The 20470-nt window shown below is 38.8% G+C and overlaps 1 protein-coding gene across 1 annotated transcript in view; it reads right to left on the bottom strand.

The window, feature by feature from the left end:
* Positions 1-20470, bottom strand: part of rngtt (RNA guanylyltransferase and 5'-phosphatase) — a 164596-nt gene that overhangs the window by 22743 nt on the left and 121383 nt on the right. The window lies entirely within an intron of this gene.

A 20470-nucleotide genomic window follows, 5' to 3' on the forward strand; every position in this document is an offset into this window, starting at 1 on the left:
GGTACCTCAAAGGCACATATTGGTACCTCAAAGGCACATATTGGTACCTCAAAGGCACATATTGGTACCTCAAAGGCACATATTGGTACCCTAAAGGCACATATTGGTACCTCAAAGGCACATATTGGTACCTCAAAGGCACATATTGGTACCTCAAAGGCACATCTTGGTACCCCAAAGGCACATTTTGGTACCTCAAAGAAACATATTGGTACCCCAAAGGCACATATTGGTACCTCAAAGGCACATCTTGGTACCCCAAAGGCACATTTTGGTACCCCAAAGGCACATCTTGGTACCCCAAAGGCACATATTGGTACCTCAAAGGCACATATTGGTACCCTAAAGGCACATATTGGTACCTCAAAGGCACATATTGGTACCCTAAAGGCACATATTGGTACCTCAAAGGCACATATTGGTACCCTAAAGGCACATATTGGTACCTCAAAGGCACATATTGGTACCCTAAAGGCACATATTGGTACCTCAAAGGCACATATTGGTACCTCAAAGGCACATATTGGTACCTCAAAGGCACATATTGGTACCTCAAAGGCACATATTGGTACCTCAAAGGCACATATTGGTACCCTAAAGGCACATCTTGGTACCTCAAAGGCACATCTTGGTACCCCAAAGGCACATTTTGGTACCCCAAAGGCACATATTGGTACCTCAAAGGCACATATTGGTACCTCAAAGGCACATATTGGTACCCTAAAGGCACATATTGGTACCTCAAAGGCACATATTGGTACCTCAAAGGCACATATTGGTACCTCAAAGGCACATATTGGTACCTCAAAGGCACATATTGGTACCTCAAAGGCACATATTGGTACCCTAAAGGCACATATTGGTACCTCAAAGGCACATCTTGGTACCCCAAAGGCACATTTTGGTACCCCAAAGGCACATATTGGTACCTCAAAGGCACATATTGGTACCTCAAAGGCACATTTTGGTACCCCAAAGGCACATATTGGTACCCCAAAGGCACATATTGGTACCTCAAAGGCACATATTGGTACCTCAAAGGCACATATTGGTACCTCAAAGGCACATATTGGTACCTCAAAGGCACATATTGGTACCTCAAAGGCACATATTGGTACCTCAAAGGCACATATTGGTACCCTAAAGGCACATATTGGTACCTCAAAGGCACATATTGGTACCTCAAAGGCACATATTGGTACCTCAAAGGCACATATTGGTACCTCAAAGGCACATATTGGTACCTCAAAGGCACATATTGGTACCCTAAAGGCACATATTGGTACCTCAAAGGCACATCTTGGTACCCCAAAGGCACATTTTGGTACCCCAAAGGCACATATTGGTACCTCAAAGGCACATATTGGTACCTCAAAGGCACATTTTGGTACCCCAAAGGCACATATTGGTACCTCAAAGGCACATATTGGTACCTCAAGGGCACATCTTGGTACCCCAAAGGCACATCTTGGTACCCCAAAGGCACATATTGGTACCTCAAAGGCACATATTGGTACTCAAAGGCACATCTTGGTACCCCAAAGGCACATATTGGTAGCCCAAAGGCACATGTTGGTACCCCAAAGGCACATATTGCTAGCCCAAAGGCACATGTTGGTACCCCAAAGGCACATGTTGGTACCCCGAAGGCACAAGTTGGTACCTCGAAGGCACATGTTGGTATACCAAAGGCACATGTTGGTATACCAAAGGCACATCTTGGTAGCCCAAAGGCACATCTTGGTACCCCAAAGGCACATATTGGTACCCCAAAGGCACATCTTGGTAGCCCAAAGGCACATATTGGTACCCCAAAGGCACATATTGGTACCTCAAAGGCACATATTGGTACCTCAAAGGCACATATTGGTACCTCAAAGGCACATATTGGTACCTCAAAGGCACATATTGGTACCCTAAAGGCACATATTGGTACCTCAAAGGCACATATTGGTACCTCAAAGGCACATCTTGGTACCCCAAAGGCACATTTTGGTACCTCAAAGGCACATATTCGTACCCCAAAGGCACATATTGGTACCTCAAAGGCACATCTTGGTACCCCAAAGGCACATATTGGTACCTCAAAGGCACATCTTGGTACCCCAAAGGCACATTTTGGTACCCCAAAGGCACATCTTGGTACCCCAAAGGCACATATTGGTACCTCAAAGGCACATATTGGTACCCTAAAGGCACATATTGGTACCTCAAAGGCACATATTGGTACCCTAAAGGCACATATTGGTACCTCAAAGGCACATATTGGTACCCTAAAGGCACATATTGGTACCCTAAAGGCACATATTGGTACCTCAAAGGCACATATTGGTACCTCAAAGGCACATATTGGTACCTCAAAGGCACATATTGGTACCTCAAAGGCACATATTGGTACCCTAAAGGCACATATTGGTACCTCAAAGGCACATATTGGTACCTCAAAGGCACATATTGGTACCCTAAAGGCACATATTGGTACCTCAAAGGCACATATTGGTACCTCAAAGGCACATATTGGTACCTCAAAGGCACATATTGGTACCTCAAAGGCACATATTGGTACCTCAAAGGCACATATTGGTACCTCAAAGGCACATATTGGTACCTCAAAGGCACATATTGGTACCTCAAAGGCACATATTGGTACCTCAAAGGCACATATTGGTACCTCAAAGGCACATATTGGTACCTCAAAGGCACATATTGGTACCTCAAAGGCACATATTGGTACCTCAAAGGCACATATTGGTACCTCAAAGGCACATATTGGTACCTCAAAGGCACATATTGGTACCTCAAAGGCACATATTGGTACCTCAAAGGCACATATTGGTACCTCAAAGGCACATATTGGTACCCCAAAGGCACATATTGGTACCCCAAAGGCACATATTGGTACCTCAAAGGCACATATTGGTACCCTAAAGGCACATATTGGTACCTCAAAGGCACATATTGGTACCTCAAAGGCACATATTGGTACCTCAAAGGCACATATTGGTACCCTAAAGGCACATATTGGTACCTCAAAGGCACATATTGGTACCTCAAAGGCACATATTGGTACCTCAAAGGCACATATTGGTACCTCAAAGGCACATATTGGTACCTCAAAGGCACATATTGGTACCTCAAAGGCACATATTGGTACCTCAAAGGCACATATTGGTACAGGCACATATTGGTACCCTCAAAGGCACATATTGGTACCTCAAAGGCACATATTGGTACCTCAAAGGCACATATTGGTACCTCAAAGGCACATATTGGTACCTCAAAGGCACATATTGGTACCTCAAAGGCACATATTGGTACCTCAAAGGCACATATTGGTACCTCAAAGGCACATATTGGTACCTCAAAGGCACATATTGGTACCTCAAAGGCACATATTGGTACCTCAAAGGCACATATTGGTACCTCAAAGGCACATATTGGTACCTCAAAGGCACATATTGGTACCTCAAAGGCACATATTGGTACCTCAAAGGCACATATTGGTACCTCCAAAGGCACATATTGGTACCCCAAAGGCACATATTGGTACCCCAAAGGCACATATTGGTACCCCAAAGGCACATATTGGTACCTCAAAGGCACATATTGGTACCTCAAAGGCACATATTGGTACCTCAAAGGCACATATTGGTACCTCAAAGGCACATATTGGTACCCTAAAGGCACATATTGGTACCCTAAAGGCACATATTGGTACCTCAAAGGCACATATTGGTACCTCAAAGGCACATATTGGTACCCTAAAGGCACATATTGGTACCTCAAAGGCACATATTGGTACCTCAAAGGCACATATTGGTACCCTAAAGGCACATATTGGTACCCTCAAAGGCACATATTGGTACCTCAAAGGCACATATTGGTACCTCAAAGGCACATATTGGTACCTCAAAGGCACATATTGGTACCTCAAAGGCACATATTGGTACCTCAAAGGCACATATTGGTACCTCAAAGGCACATATTGGTACCTCAAAGGCACATATTGGTACCTCAAAGGCACATATTGGTACCTCAAAGGCACATATTGGTACCTCAAAGGCACATATTGGTACCTCAAAGGCACATATTGGTACCTCAAAGGCACATATTGGTACCTCAAAGGCACATATTGGTACCTCAAAGGCACATCTTGGTACCTCAAAGGCACATATTGGTACCTCAAAGGCACATATTGGTACCTCAAAGGCACATATTGGTACCTCAAAGGCACATATTGGTACCTCAAAGGCACATATTGGTACCCCAAAGGCACATATTGGTACCTCAAAGGCACATATTGGTACCTCAAAGGCACATATTGGTACATATTGGTACCTCAAAGGCACATATTGGTACCTCAAAGGCACATATTGGTACCTCAAAGGCACATATTGGTACCTCAAAGGCACATATTGGTACCTCAAAGGCACATATTGGTACCCTAAAGGCACATATTGGTACCTCAAAGGCACATATTGGTACCTCAAAGGCACATATTGGTACCTCAAAGGCACATATTGGTACCTCAAAGGCACATATTGGTACCTCAAAGGCACATATTGGTACCTCAAAGGCACATATTGGTACCCTAAAGGCACATATTGGTACCTCAAAGGCACATATTGGTACCTCAAAGGCACATATTGGTACCTCAAAGGCACATCTTGGTACCCCAAAGGCACATTTTGGTACCCCAAAGGCACATATTGGTACCTCAAAGGCACATCTTGGTACCCCAAAGGCACATTTTGGTACCCCAAAGGCACATATTGGTACTCAAAGGCACATCTTGGTACCCCAAAGGCACATATTGGTACCTCAAAGGCACATATTGGTACCCCAAAGGCACATGTTGGTACCCCAAAGGCACATGTTGGTATTATGCATACATTTGTATACCAATATGTACCTTTGATCTAGTAGTACCTAAAAGTAAGCATATGTACCTAAATGATGCATATTAAAACCTTTTAAAGGTTAATACCCCAGTGATAGCTTGGGATAGTTGTTTTACCAGTGTTTTCTGACAGGGTAAATCAGGTTTTATTAAAGACTGGGCCTTGTGTGCCTGTATACTACCCAAAAACTTTATAAGATTTCTGCTTTAACTTTCAGACTCTTTGTGGCACGAATCTTCAGACCAATGAAAACTTTAGAGAGATGGGATCATTTGTGCTGACGAAAATCCAATTCCAATCCTGTATTACCGATTTCAAACCGGCGTGGCTCTTTCCCCGACCCTGACTGAAGCTTACACATTGGTATTCGTCAAATGCTCCGGTGGAGCTCAGTCTTGAGTATAGGCGCCTCAAGACATACACAGATATACTGCAGCAAGCACGTAAGACATGACAGAGATTGAACTTGCTGAACAAATCATTTGAATGTTAACTTTAGTACACTGCATATCCGTCTGAAAATATGTTGTTGATGAGCGTACATCAAAAATAATGCACTTAATGTAGTCATATTTTGCATTACAACACATTCTGAATATCTGAATATGTTTCCATCAATATATAAAGATGACAATACAGTTTGATGAAACTCAACTTTCCACAAAGTACGTACAAAATATGCAAAAAGCAAATGACAAAAGCAATAATGTTCAAAATGACTTGAGTAAGAGTGTAACTGTATCCAATGAGAAGATGATAGAAATATTGAGTTTCTTCTGAAGTGATTAAAATTCAAAAGCAGCAGTATATATACTGGTGATGGGGATGTCATTGAAGCATGAGCTGTATCGCATAATGGACTTTTATTGACCGGTGTGCTTTTAAATAAACAAATTAAAATCACATCTGTTTGTCATTAGATATCAATCTGGGTGCATTTGCTTAATTTATTCATTCGTGATTTTACCGGAACAGAGAGCAATAAGAGAATTAATGAAGCGCTACCTATGACCGGGCCTGACATTGACTACAGGAAAGAATAACTTCACCCAACTAACTTCTGAGTATTTAATTACTGGTAATGGAAAGATTAAGGCTACATTTACATTTATGCTTACAAAGAGAAACCCCGCAGTTCAGTCTCCATGTTAGTGTTTACACGGTCATTGTTACCTTTTTTGGCTTTACAAATCAGAGAAGGATACGCAGTGACCCAGTCAGGAAGTGAATGTGGGCACTTAAGCTTTTGTTTACAGCCGTCTACACTGCAGCGCAACCCCAGAGTTACTAAAAACTCTTTTAACAGCTGTGAACTGCCTTTATAGGACAAACCACAACCTTTCGTCTTGCACAAGTTGTATGACGCACCAACGTGACCTTACGCATTACGTCATCATGTCAAGAGGTCACACGCACACTTGGGGACCATTTTAAACAATAAACTGACACAAAGACATTAATTAATATCATTCCTCATACAAACACGTCTGAACGCTCCTCCACGCTTGTAAACACTGGAGTGGTAGTTTCTCATGCGTGACCTTTCGTCCTGATTACATTTTACGGAAGGTGCAACACAAAGCTAGTGCAAGATGAGAAGTTGTGGTTAAAAAGTACATATTTACATTTTTTTGGCAAAAACGACAATCGTTTGGGATCATTTAGAGTCCTTTGATCTGCACTGAAACTGCAATTTTAAACTGCATTGAAACTGTGAACTGTTGCAGTGCACTATATAGACGGTTTCATCGGATGCACGTGCGCTAACGCGATACACGTCTGGATCCGAACTTTACTTCCGGTTTCGTTTTTTTAATGGTCTGACTAGTTGCTAATCTGATCTCTTGAACAAATGTCTTGTCGAAAATAACAAATGTTTTTGTTTCCTAGGTATTCTATGTGTTGTTTTTTTTTGCTTGTTATATAAATAAACTACGTTTAAAGAACTTTGTTGTTATTTATTCTTAGCGGAGTTTACCAGAAGTTACGTGCGGACCACGACAGCCGCTTGTTTATGTTGTTACTGCTGAAACCGTCTATAGTCCTGGAATGTTTTCCTCAAAAAACTTAATTTCTTTCTTTTACTGAACAAAAAAAGCCACAAACATAAAGTTTTTTTATGTTTAAAACTCCCAACTGTCCCCCTTGAGTGAGTTTTTATAAACTGCAATTTTTATTTGACTATTATATATTTATGGTGACACATCAAGCTCATCATGTGAATGTGGCGCTTTCTCCTGCCAGTCAGCAGCAGTATCTTTCTCATTCAACACAGTAGGAGTTATTTGAAATAAAGTACAAACAAAAATAAAGATATCAATCAATTACATTTATTTATTTATAGTTTTTTTTTTTTTTTTTTAGGTAAAATATATTACATCGCTTCTTATGCACTTGAGGAATATGGAAGGTATTTTTGGACTTTTATAAATTGATTAATTAAATTATAAAATAATTAATTAAATTGTAAAATAAAAAAATTAATCGCAAAATATGTCCCAAATTTGAAAATGAAATGCTAAAATAAAAATTAAAACATTATATTAAATTATTTCATTTTCATTTTTAACGTGATGAAGCATCATTCCGGCCAAATTGAAAAATTTAATTAAACTGATGATTTGACATTTCATTTTCAATATAATCTTGAGTCAAGACTGACAATATTAAAATAAAAAGGCAAGCTTGAAAAGGAATCTGTAAATAAATTTTTTTAAAGGCTTTTTATTCATGACCAAGCAATAATAGGGACAAAATTAAAACGTAAAGTTCAGTTTTAATTTTATGTTCTGTTTTTCATTTTCGTTATAATTTTGGTGTTCATTTTTATTTTCAACTTGTATGCAAATTCAATGTTAATCAGTGGGTGGGGCTTACTTGCTTAACAAAATGGGATTGGCTGAAGCAGTGTTGCCAACTCAGTGACTGTGTTGCTTGCCATAGCGACCTTATTGCTACATCTAGCGACTTTTAGACCCATTAAGCCAAACTTAGCGACTGTTTGGATGAATCTTAGCTTCACATCTGTACAGATAGGCTACTGTGTTGATTGTACTGGCCAACGAGTGCCGGGTGGCGCTGTCCCGGTGAAATGTGCGTCAACCCCTCTGTGCATGGAGCTGGGCAGCGAGCAACATTTAGACTATATTGTCAAATCATCAATTTAATTTAATTTTTCAATTTGGCCAGAATGATGCTTCATCACGTTAAAAATGAAATAATTTAATATAATGTTTAAATTTTTATTTTAGCATTTCATTTTCAAATTTGGGACATATTTTGCAATTTTATTTTTTATTTTATAATTTAATTAATTATTTTATAATTTAATTAAGTAATTTAAAAAAGTCCAAAAATACTTTCCATAGAGGAAGACATGAACAGATAATTAGAAAAGTATGTGCTTTTTAATTTAAAACATTACAAAAATACGTGCCAAACATTGAGAACTATTATAAACATTAACTTATAAGCAGTTTATGTCATATATATTCTGTGCTGTAATCTGTAATTTTGAAAAAAAAAACATTTTTGTAATAATATATAATAAATTAGCTAAATCAGCATATTTTTACGAGCATAATATTAGTTGTTATTGAATAATTATTGTATTTATTTATTTGTTTACTGGCAGTTTCTATAAAAAGGTTTACTGGATGGCTGTGCGGATACAGATCATGGGTCCATGTGCGAGATATCCACATTCAGCTCTGGTGTGTGGATTATGGTCAACAAATGTTTTGTAGAGATTTACTGCGTTTGTACCAGTTATTATGGCAACCCCTAACTGCACAAATTTGCCAGTTTTTCTGGATTTCATAATTAGGGTTCTAATTTCCTGACTTTTTGACTTATGTTCCATATGCTGTGAACCTGATGAATGTAGTGTACACCGTGAGTTTATATAAATGTAGCTTAAATGCCTAAAATGAATAAACAGTGCCAATAAACAGACGTTTAAATTGTAAACAGCGGAGGCTTAGACCCGGAAATTTAATTTCTTGCATCACAAGTTACCAAGCGGATTACATTTTGATAAATGGAAAATAAAATTTCAAGTATGTAAAGATTTTCCATGACGTGAAGAAAAAAATATATAAAAATCCTTGACTTTCAATGTCTGGAAAAGACCTTTTAAAATTCCATGATATTACAAAAATAACCTGACCCATGGGAACCCTGCATAATAAACATTAACTGACCCAGGGGTAGGCAACATCGGTCCTGGAATGCCAATGTCCTGCAGAGTTTAAGTCTAATCAAGCACACCTGAACAACTAATCAAGGTCTAAAGTGTCACCTGAAAACTACAGGTAGGCGAGATTTTATCAGGGTTTGAGCTTAAATCTGCAGGACATCGGCACTCCAGGACCAACGTTGCCTATCGCTGAACTAACCAGTCAAAATGGCACACTCTTGTTCCTCACAATACGACTACTATTAGCTTTAATGACTCACTGGAAGTCTTGCACAAAAGAGCTCAAAGATGGCGCCACCCACCTTTACATCAAAAATAAGGTGGATGAGGCAATCAATAAAATCTATTTATACACTGTTTTTAATGTTATTGTTATGTGTTTTGTTCAACATGACTTCAGTAAGCATCAGACTGAGGTGTAACCATCACCGCAGGTAAACTTTGCTCTCACGACATCTGATAGGCCCGTCTCTCTTTGTTACATAATAAAAGCCGCGACTGTTAAATGCATGAATGTCCAGCGTTGCATGCTACGAATTTTCGGTCGAATGAGTGAATCATCCAAGTACTTAATGTACACTTTCTTTTTTGGTATTTTCAGCCACTCACACTATTTATACAAAAAAATGGCATAGAATGTGGAGCATACTTGTGCGATTTGGGACACACCTGTCATGCTATGCAGATATTTTATGTAACACACATAACGGTTCTTACAAACATGGGATTTAAAAATATAATGCAAGCACAAAGTGAATTCTATCTCTTCTAAAAATAAACACACGAGAACCAGAAATAAATTCAGAGAGCCAATCAGTTAACATCACAAATGTTTCTTTTGTCCTAACACATAGACTAGTAAAGCCCTCTCTCTCTCTTATCACTGAAGCTCTATAATGGTCCCAGCTGTTCACACTTACACACCCACTCAAACCCACTGTGTTACCATTCAGAATAGTGGTAAATCACAGGGTAGGAGACCGGATTCAAACCCTGACATTGGGTGCTAAAGAACAGCCTGTCGCTCAAGCTAATGGTCCAATATATTTTCAGCTACCCCACACAATGACAGTGTTCAGCCTCTATTGCTGGAAGTGTGTTGACTGGGCTCTCACTGTCCTTTACTTGTGATGCACACACAAAAATAAAAGGAAACTATTCATCCAGTTATCCATCAAAGCGTTTGGAAAAATTATTTTATACTTGCAATTCGGTTTGATGCTGCTTTAATATTTATGATGTATTAGGGTTGGGCAATATGACCAAAATCTTATATCATGATAGGATTCATTTTTATATCATGGTAATGATATGTTTACATTTTATTTCAATCATTAATACCATCAAATTTTCATAATTGTTGTTACCATTATAAATTACAAATATAAACGTATACAAGAATAAAAAGACGACTAACGATCACTGAAGAAAAACAGTCAGTGAAGAATTAAGGATAATAAATACGAATGATATATTATTTATTTAAATATAATATCTTATTAAAGGTAGAAAAGAGATTTTTTTCACAGGCAGGAGTAAAATTAGGTAACTTCCCCTTTAAGACCAAAGTCCGGATCCAATATAGTCTACTGTTACACATGCGTTTTCTTTTTCAGCTGTTTACATTCTATTAAAGGTCCCGTTCTTTCTGTGTTTTTGAAGCTTTGATTGTGTTTACAGTGTGCAATACATGTGTTCATGTTTCACGTGTAAAAAACTGCGGTATTTTTCACACAATTTACTTATCTGTATACCGTTGTTTTCACTGTCCTAAAAACAGGCTGATGTCTTCCTTGTTCTATGAAGTCCCTCCTTTAGAAATACGTATCGAGTTCTGATTGTGTAGTTTGTTTAGTGTGTTGTGATTTGATAGCAGCTTAGCTTGCCGTTAGCTTAGCTGGCGACTGACGTATTCCTGTGGGCGGAGTTTAGTCAAAAAACTGTTCTGGTGACGTCATTAAAGCAGGAAGTAGAGGGCTGTAGTCCAAACCGGCCGTTCGCCGTAGGCTTTGAAAGGGGAATTCTGTTAAAGAAAATATATCACCTGGCAGTGAACTTTCAGCTTTATCATTTTACAGGTATTTTTTATGCTCCAACAGCAACATTACACAGTAACCAGTGTTTAAAAAATGGGATCATGAAGAACGTGACCTTTAATGTTGCGTTTACACTAGCCGCGGTAGGGGCGGCAAAAACGCACTATTTGCGTGTAGTTGGCCGCTTGAAAATTTGAGTTCACTCACTTCATTAGCGCGCGAAAGCTGCTTGTAAAAATTCTAGTCATTCGAGAAATTCACGCGGAAATTTGCATCATGGGGCTTCTACAACTCCGCCACACCGCTCGCTTCCTGTAATCACGTCACTAATACAACAAGGTCCTGATTGGTTAACGCGGCGCGGAAATCCGCCGAAGTTCAGATTTTCCAACTCACGCGTTTCCCGCGGCAATGCTGCAGGATAATAATCCGCGTGTAATCGCGTCTTTGCATTGACTGTAAATGTAAATCACCCGCTCTTGCCGTCTCTACCGCGGGTGGTGTAAACGCAGCATCAGACCTAAATTGTGACGCATATGTTTATTTAAGGTTGTATTTAGCACTGTGTTTTGTTTCAATTGCTTAAAATCACTTGATTTAAAACTGCGGTGCTTAAATACGTGTAAAATTTTTGTTTTTGTGACCATGCATTCAGCAACGTGAAGTGGGTGCACAACCGCGCCAGAAATGATGGTCCAAAATCTCTGCCGGTTGACAAATTTTTACCAGTTTATTAAACCTACCGGTTTATTGCTCAGCCCTAGGATGTATCATATTAATATAATTGAACACATACAGTACGTTCTCAGTTACGACTGATCCCTGTACCATAATCTTCATTTGCACGACTGCTCACAAAGTCTTGAATTTGTCAAAGGCCCAAAAATCTGTTTACGCACAAATGAAATAAAATAATTTCCCTCCATTAACACAATGTCCATTAATATGATCACTTCACTGCATACATCCACAAGCGAACATGAGGTATATGTTGTGATACTGTATTATCAGCCATGAGTTAGATGTCTCTGGGGGAAGCTGTAGTGTCATCAGGTGAAGTTCACACCAACGTCATAACTGGCACATTCAACGTGTGAATTCCTGAAACATGCATAGCTTTTTATTATAATTAAAAGCATCAGACTCAACCATCTGTTGACCGCAGTGGCGTGTGGTGACTTCTGTTCCAGGGAGGCACGAATAAGAAGCTTGTCAAAACATGTATGTACTGTAGCCTGTCGTGTGTGTGGTTTGTCATGTGAAACTATGTGCATTAGGGCTGGGCGGTATACGGTATATTCCATTACCGTGAAATAAAATGTCAGATGTAACAGATTTTTCTATTCCGTACATAACATAGAATGTAAATAAGTGGGCGTGGCTAACTCATAGTCTCTCTCTCTCTCTGTCTCTCTCTCTCTCTGCAGAGGTCTCTCGAGGCGTGCGCCAGGAACTTTGTCACTAAATAAAGAAAACACTTCTCACACACAATGCTAATAGTTGTAAAGTTTTCTGAACTTTAAGCAAGCTAAGACAAATCTCGCGTTTATATCACTGGCACATGCACTGCTGGAGCGATGTAGCCTGACGAGCTATTTGCTTATAGTAAAATTATCTTTGTTCAGAAAGACGAGAAAAAATACAAAATACAATGCATACTATGGGCCCTATTTTAACAATCTAAGCGCATGGTCTAAAGTGCACGGCACGCGAGTCTGAATCCACTTTTGCTAGTGTAATGACAGGAAAAATGGTCTATGCGCCTGGTGCACAGTCTAAAAGGGTTGTTCCTATTCTCGTAATGAGTGAATTTCTCATCCCCTTTAAATATTCACATGGCAGAGACGACAAGTGGAAAAACTGTAAGCGAAGGAAGAAGACCACCAGTTTAAGATTGATGTTAAAAAAATTCAGGATTGTGAAAGTGCCCTGAGTGTTTTAAAAATATTACTTAAAAATGTTTCTAGCCAATCTTAAAAAAAGATTAAGTGTTAAGCGAGTATCTTGTGAACGCGAGCATCTCTTTTTCATAAAGCCTTTTGACGCATCCGCAGCAGACATGTATTTTGACATATTAACATATTTTGCAGTCCTGCCTCCTCGGAAGACAAATCACCGCACACTACTGCGGTGTGGAAGAAGAGTCTGAAATGAATGATGTCTCAATGATATCTATCATTATCTTGACTTTCTTATTCACGTGATGTGGATGTTTTTTTTTCATTTATCTGAAGCGATTCTCAGATATATACCCTCATTAAACACAGATAACAAGAGATTGGTTGACAGTCTGCAAAACTGGGCAGAGCAAAATCCAACAATCAGAAAAGGAGTAACACATTTGGCTACAAACTTTGTAAAATTCCCTGCCACCATAAGGCAACACAGCGTGACACTTCCATATTGGCATTTCATTAAGAACCTGGAGCTGAGACTGGAAACTGTCCTACAGAGTTTTAAGCACACTACCAAGCAGGAAAACCAGACTAATAATAGGACCAATCATAGATGTTAACAGAAAGTTGATGAGCATTGGTTAATGTGTAGCAGTATTACACTCACCTAAAGGATTATTAGGAACACCATACTAATACTGTGTTTGACCCCCTATCGATTTCAGAACTGCAATAATTCTGTGTGGCATTGATTCAATAAGGTACTGAAAGCATTCTTTAGAAACGTTGGCCCATATTGATAGGATAGCATCTTGTAGTTGATGAGATTTGTGGGATGCACATCCAGGGCACGAAGCTCCCGTTCCACCACATCCCAAAGATGCTCTATTGGGTTGAGGTCTGGTGACTGTGGGGGCCATTTTAGTAAAGTGAACTCATTGTCATGTTTAAGAAACCAATTTGAAATTATTCAAGCTTTGTAACATGGTGCATTATCCTGCTGGAAGTAGCCATCAAAGGATGGGTACATGGTGGTCATAAAGGGATAAGAAACAATGCTCAGGTAGGCCGTGGCATTTAAACGATGCCCAATTGGCACTAAGGGGCCTAAAGTGTGCCAAGAAAACATCCCCCACACCATTACACCACCACCAGCCTGCACAGCGGTAACAAGGCATGATGGATCCATGTTCTCATTCTGTTTATGCCAAATTCTGACTCTACCATCTGAATGTCTCAACAGAAATGGAGTCTCATCAGACCAGGCAACATTTTTCCAGTCTTCAACCGTCCAATTTTGGTGAGCTTGTGCAAATTGTAGCCTCTTTTTCTCTTTGTAGTGGAGATGAGTGGTACCCGGTGGGGTCTTCTGCTGTTGTAGCCCATCCGCCTCAAGGTTGTGCGTGTTGTGGCTTCACAAATGCTTTGCTGCATACCTCGGTTGTAACGAGTGGTTATTTCAGTCAAAGTTGCTCTTCTATCAGCTTGAATCAGTCGGCCCATTCTCCTCTGACCTCTAGCATCAACAAGGCATTTTTGCCCACAGGACTGCCACATACTGGATATTTTTTCCCTTTTCACAGCATTTTTTGTAAACCCTAGAAATGGTTGTGCGTGAAAATCCCAGTAACTGAGCAGATTGTGAAATACTCAGACCGGCCCGTCTGGCACCAACAACCATGCCACGCTCAAAATTGCCTAAATCACCTTTCTTTAACATTCTGACATTTAGTTTGGAGTTCAGTAGATTGTCTTGACCAGGACCACAGCCCTAAACGCATTGAAGCAACTGCCATGTGATTGGTTGATTAGATAATTGCATTAACGAGAAACTGAACAGGTGCTCCTAATAATCCTTTAGGTGAGTGTTTATTCTAATGACGAGTTAGAGATGCGGGCTAAACATAATTTCCCTAGTAATCATTACCCTTCAAATTGCACAAACTGGAAAAATACGCTAAATGAAAATGAGTCAATTTTGAAAAAGTTCCATATTGTAAACAGGTAATGGCTAGTGCGGTGGCTATTATACCGTACAATATATAAACCATTATCAAAATCTGTCAACATCAGTTAACGGAAACAACGTCATTTACCAATAGTTTTTAATAGTGGATCACTATTCTTAGTTAGTAATCTTACAATTGTAAGAAAAAATTGGAAACCAGGCTACTGATATTAAAACAGGAAATCTATAAGTAGTAACTAAATAACACTCAGAAGACAGTATAAAATATTACATTTATCCGATCCATTTAAATACCTTTTTGGGGCAAATCCCATACTAAGGACCAGATTTACTAAACGGGGCAAATAAGCATGAAAGGGCAATTTGAAAAAAGAGCAGATGGGAGTGGTACTATTTGCGGGTTAGTTACTAAGAAAGTGCAAATTAAATGGCGCAACAGCTGATTTCCATAATGACCAACGCATCTACCAAGAGCAGCGAAAATTAGTTCTCAAATAAGCAGAGCTGATGAGTTTCATGTGATCTACCAATGTGTTTTGTGCTTGAGTTTAGCACCATGGACAGCACAGCTAACAAAGCGAAGGTTTAAGTTTTAAGACACCTGTTATTGTGCGACTTCTCCTAGTGACTCCTCTTTATGTCCTCCAGCAAATAAAAAAATGGCTTGGCAAACAATATTTTTGAATAATTTATTCCTCTGGCATTCCAAATAAAATTATTAAAAAAATCCTCTGTCTTGTACCATGCGCTCTCTGATCCCAGCAAAACCACATATGCAAACTCCTAGAAATGCATATGCAATAAGGTCATTTGCATAAATAACTAGACCACACCTTTTCAGCACCAATTATCCACTGTGCATCTTTAGTAAATCCCAGCAGTCGTTATTTAACGACAAAATGAAGGTTTACGCTGGCTCAAGCTGTTAGTAAAATAAAGCATATTTGCAACATAATTGCCCTACATTACGAATAATGTACATTAGCTGCCGTAAAAAAGCATTTACTGAATCATTGCTAGCCAATACAGACGTATTTATTTAAATTAACAATTAATATTGGCAATACAGGAAAAATTTGTTCATTATTCCACACTTCCTTGAAAACATGTGATACACTGACTAAAAACTATGTGGTATGGGCTACATTACCTACTTATTTTGTTGAACTAAATCAAAGGAACTGTTTGTAAAATTGACTTCTAGCAGTTGACATTCAAAATATTAAAGTTGCCCCCCCCCTTTACGTTTGCAATGATTTTTGTTATCTGCAGATTACATATCGCTTATGTGGATTTTTATAACTCAACCTGTGGCTCATTTTGGAGGGGTTAAATCCACCAAAGGTCGCATTTATGGGTCATCTCATTTAAAAAGCACCAATTATCAGATGTTAACGATATGCAAAAGGTACAAATCTCAAAGTAAACAATGGTGATGCCAGTTATCGTCTCCAACTCATCTCTTTTCTTAGACACAGATTTCAGGCAACAGTTTATTTCCTCGGCATGTAGACGCAGACACGACGGTCATTATCATAACTCCACCACCTGTAAGTAGTCTATGTTTTCATATTTAAAGAATCACTACTGACTAAACCATCATTCAAACACAAGTTTTGAGCAGTGCAGAGTAGCTGAAATATCTATGAATATATTTTAGTTATAGTATAGTTATTTTATTATATAGTTGAGTCAAAAACCTACATACAGCTCCTTTAATGTCTGCATGGTCTGGTATATTAAGATTATGAAGAATAATCCCTGTACTTCAAAAAGACTAAAAGTGAAGTCAGAGGTTAGCAGAGATATTGAGAGAGCTCAGGAAAACACCTGACCATCCAACATCACCACCTGAACACACATTTCTCTAAGACAGCTTAAACGCAGATAAAGCATGCAACTATTACATTATTCACATTTTGCAAATTAGGCAAACATATTTATCAGAATGTGAGTTTTCAAATGTAAGGTTAACATTCAACTATGACATTAATTTAAGGAACGGGTTAAGCAAAAAGTGTGTTATGGACCACCAAAGGCAATGCTGTGTCCCTGTTTGAATTGTTTGAGGAAATGGATGTCTTTAAATAGTCCTCATCTTATGGCTTTGATTTGGATTATAATGCATGCATTTTATGTTATAATGCTATTTGTCTTTTCCTCATAGATTTGCAAATGGAATAATATACCTTTTGTATACTACAAATAAAAACAAGTCATGCAGGTTTGTACCACATGAGGATTACTAACTTGCCATTTTTGGTAGATCTATTCCTATAATTGAAAAGGCTGGGTGTATTCTGCACCTTATATACACCCTTCTTGTTACAACACTATTGAGAAAGAAACCTCAGAGGTTTCTTTTGTACTTTCTCTAGCAAACAGTTCATGAATGTACAAAAGCCCCACTAATAGAATGTTTAGATGTTTTCACGGTGCACACATTTAAAGTACAAATTCATTTCCTTATAAACCTAAAAAAAAAAATGAACCTTGGGTTGTCTCATTATAGCTGTCGAACATTCTGTGTCTTCTGTGTGAAACACTCAGGGCGTCTTTTATTATTTTACCCATCTCATTTCAAAGCACTGGGAAAATCAAGAGGGCATGAAGAGAGAGAGAGACAAAGCAGACAAAGAGACAGAGTGAGAGAGGTGTGGGAGGAGATGTCATCTTACTCTTGGCAGTGAAGTTACCCCACTAATAACCTCACACATCTGCCATAGAAAAGCACAGACCCTGATGCTTCAGTGACAGCTTTATAAAAAATATATCTAATGGTCCCAATCAAGAGTTGTGGTTCATCAAGAAGGAAAAGCTTGATTAAAACATGCTGAGCAAGCTTGGAGAAAAATATATCCACTGGGTAAAATTAATTAAAACATTTACAAGCACAATTATTTCACCACTCAGAATAAATTCATTTCATATTGGCTTTTAATCTGAGGCTCAGGATTTAATTAATAAATTGATAAAGTTTGGTTTTAATCAAGACTGTTATATGCCGTCACTATTTTCTATCCCTTTTTTCCATCCCTCATTTTTTAAAGGACCACTATGTAGAATTTAGCAGCATTTAGGGGTGAGATTGTGAATTGCAACCAACGCCTCGTCCACATTTCACCCCTACCCTTTGAAATGCATATAAACGCTATGGTAGTCGCCACAGGATGCCAACTGTAGGCGCTTGCCAGCTTTTTTTAGCCGAGTGCTTTGGTTGATATGATACATCTGCTTTGTTTATCAGTCGCTGAACGATGCGGTAGTTGGTTGGTGTGATATTTGAACATTTTTAACTCTCTGTGCTCAGCGCTGAAAAGCTCGGCAGCTGCTAGCGTTTTTGAAAAGTGCGGCGCATTCATTAGAAACAACTGGAAACATATGCCGATTGGTGTGCACACCCCTTAAGGTAATAAAAACAATACAGTTCATTAGGTCAGGTCTTTATACACCACAGACAATATAGTTATGTATATTATATTGCATTTATGTTAAAGGAATAGTCTACTCATTTTCAATATTAAAATATGTTATTACCTTAACTAAGAAGAGTTGATACATCCCTCTATCATCTTAGTGCGTGCACGTAAGCGCTGGGGCGCGCTGCGACATCTTTATTATTATTATAAATGCTAATGCTTGGTTCTCCTTTGAAAATGCTTGGTTCTCCTTGGTTCTACTTATTGTAGCTGGACTTAGAGCTGAGGTCAGCTCACTCAATACAGGGGTGCGTTTCCCACTCGGAAGTCTGCAGCCTCCATAGGTCGCATTTGTAGGCTGCATACGTCATGAAGACCGTCTTATTTCAGAATATTAGCATTTTTCAAGTTTACTATTATTCTTATTTAATCGTATATTGTTGTAACACGCTTATGACTTGTGAATGTAATACTCAGTTAACTTAAATACACCAGGCGTGTAATGACGGATGCAGCCTGCATATGCGACCTAAGGAGGCTGCTTTCTAATTGAGAAACGGCACACACTCTCCTCATTCGCGGATTTACTCACTTGTTTTTTGTATGTCCATCACATTTTGTCCTATCTCATTTCTTGTCACAGCGAACGCGAACTTTTTCCACACATCAGACTTAAAATTTGCGTTTCTTTTGCTTCCGCCATTGTCGCTCCACTTGTAGAGAGGCATCAGAGTGGCACGCAAGGGATTATGGGAATTGTAGTTCCCGCGTCCCTCCACTCGCTTCATTTGGCCGGAAAATACTACACGTTTTACCGAATCATGTGACCACGGTTGTACCGAGAAAATTTAATTCCGCAATACCACGAAATTTATAATACCGTTACATGCCTAATAAATGCCTTTTTGAGATTCACAAACCCATATATAGTTAAATTTGATAAAGGATGCCCAGATTACCCAACCCATTCTCATAAATTGTGTATAAATTGCACACAGTGTGAATAGTTGTGCTATACATACGACAAATTTCAATTTTGCATGCATATGATGCGTCATTCCTTACTGTTCACTTAATACGGCGCCTCTTTTCGTGCCATTTTAAGTATTGTTTCTCAAATAAATGTTTTCTGTTTTTAAACCATTGTCGCTTGGGTTTGGGATTTGCTTTAGGATGACACTTAATATATACAGTACTGTAGGTGTCTCCATATTTCTGTCTATTTTTAAAAGTCCCGTTCTTTTTGTGTTTCTGAAGCTTTGATTGTGTTTACAGTGCGCAATATAACATGTGTTCATGTTTCACGTGTAAAAAAACGCAGTATTTTTCGCACAATTTACTTATCCTTTAGTGCTATTTTCACTGTCCTAAAAACGTGCTGATGTCTATTAAAGAAAATATATGGCCTGGCATTGAACTTTGAGCTTTATCATTTAACAGATATTATTTATGCTATTATAGCAACATTACACACTAACTCAAGTTTGAAATATGGGATCAGGAAGAACGTGACCTTTAAACCATGGTCGCTTGGAGTTGGGGTTAAAATTGGGGTTTGAGAAGTTGTTCTAACCCCAAAACCCAAGCAACAATGGTAAAAAAAACAGAAGAAAAAAAACGACACAAAGATGATCCGTATCATATGCATCCAAAATTGGAATTTGACGTATGTATTGCAAGACTTTTCACACTGCGTGCTATTTATATGCACTTCATGGGAATGGGCTGGATTACCACATGAAGAAACAAAAAAAACAATTGCACATGTGCAGGCCCCTTGCTGACAAGACACAGGCTGTATTGACAAGATAAGACTGTCTGTCTGGTCTTCAGGACATTATCCAGAGTCTGGACACAGATGGGTCGAGAGAGGTGTAAATGAGAAATGCAAGCGAAAACTCACACTTCATGCAACGCTACAGTTCATCAGAGAGAAATGTCGAGCAGCAATCGGATGTTGAAAATGAACCTCAGAAACACATCAACTTAAAAATGCTCCTGAAACTTAATAACCTTTCCAGTACCTGTGAGTGACTCATAATCGCTCGACAC

This window comes from Paramisgurnus dabryanus, chromosome 12 (assembly GCF_030506205.2).
Source record: "Paramisgurnus dabryanus chromosome 12, PD_genome_1.1, whole genome shotgun sequence".
Lineage (NCBI taxonomy): Eukaryota > Metazoa > Chordata > Actinopteri > Cypriniformes > Cobitidae > Paramisgurnus > Paramisgurnus dabryanus.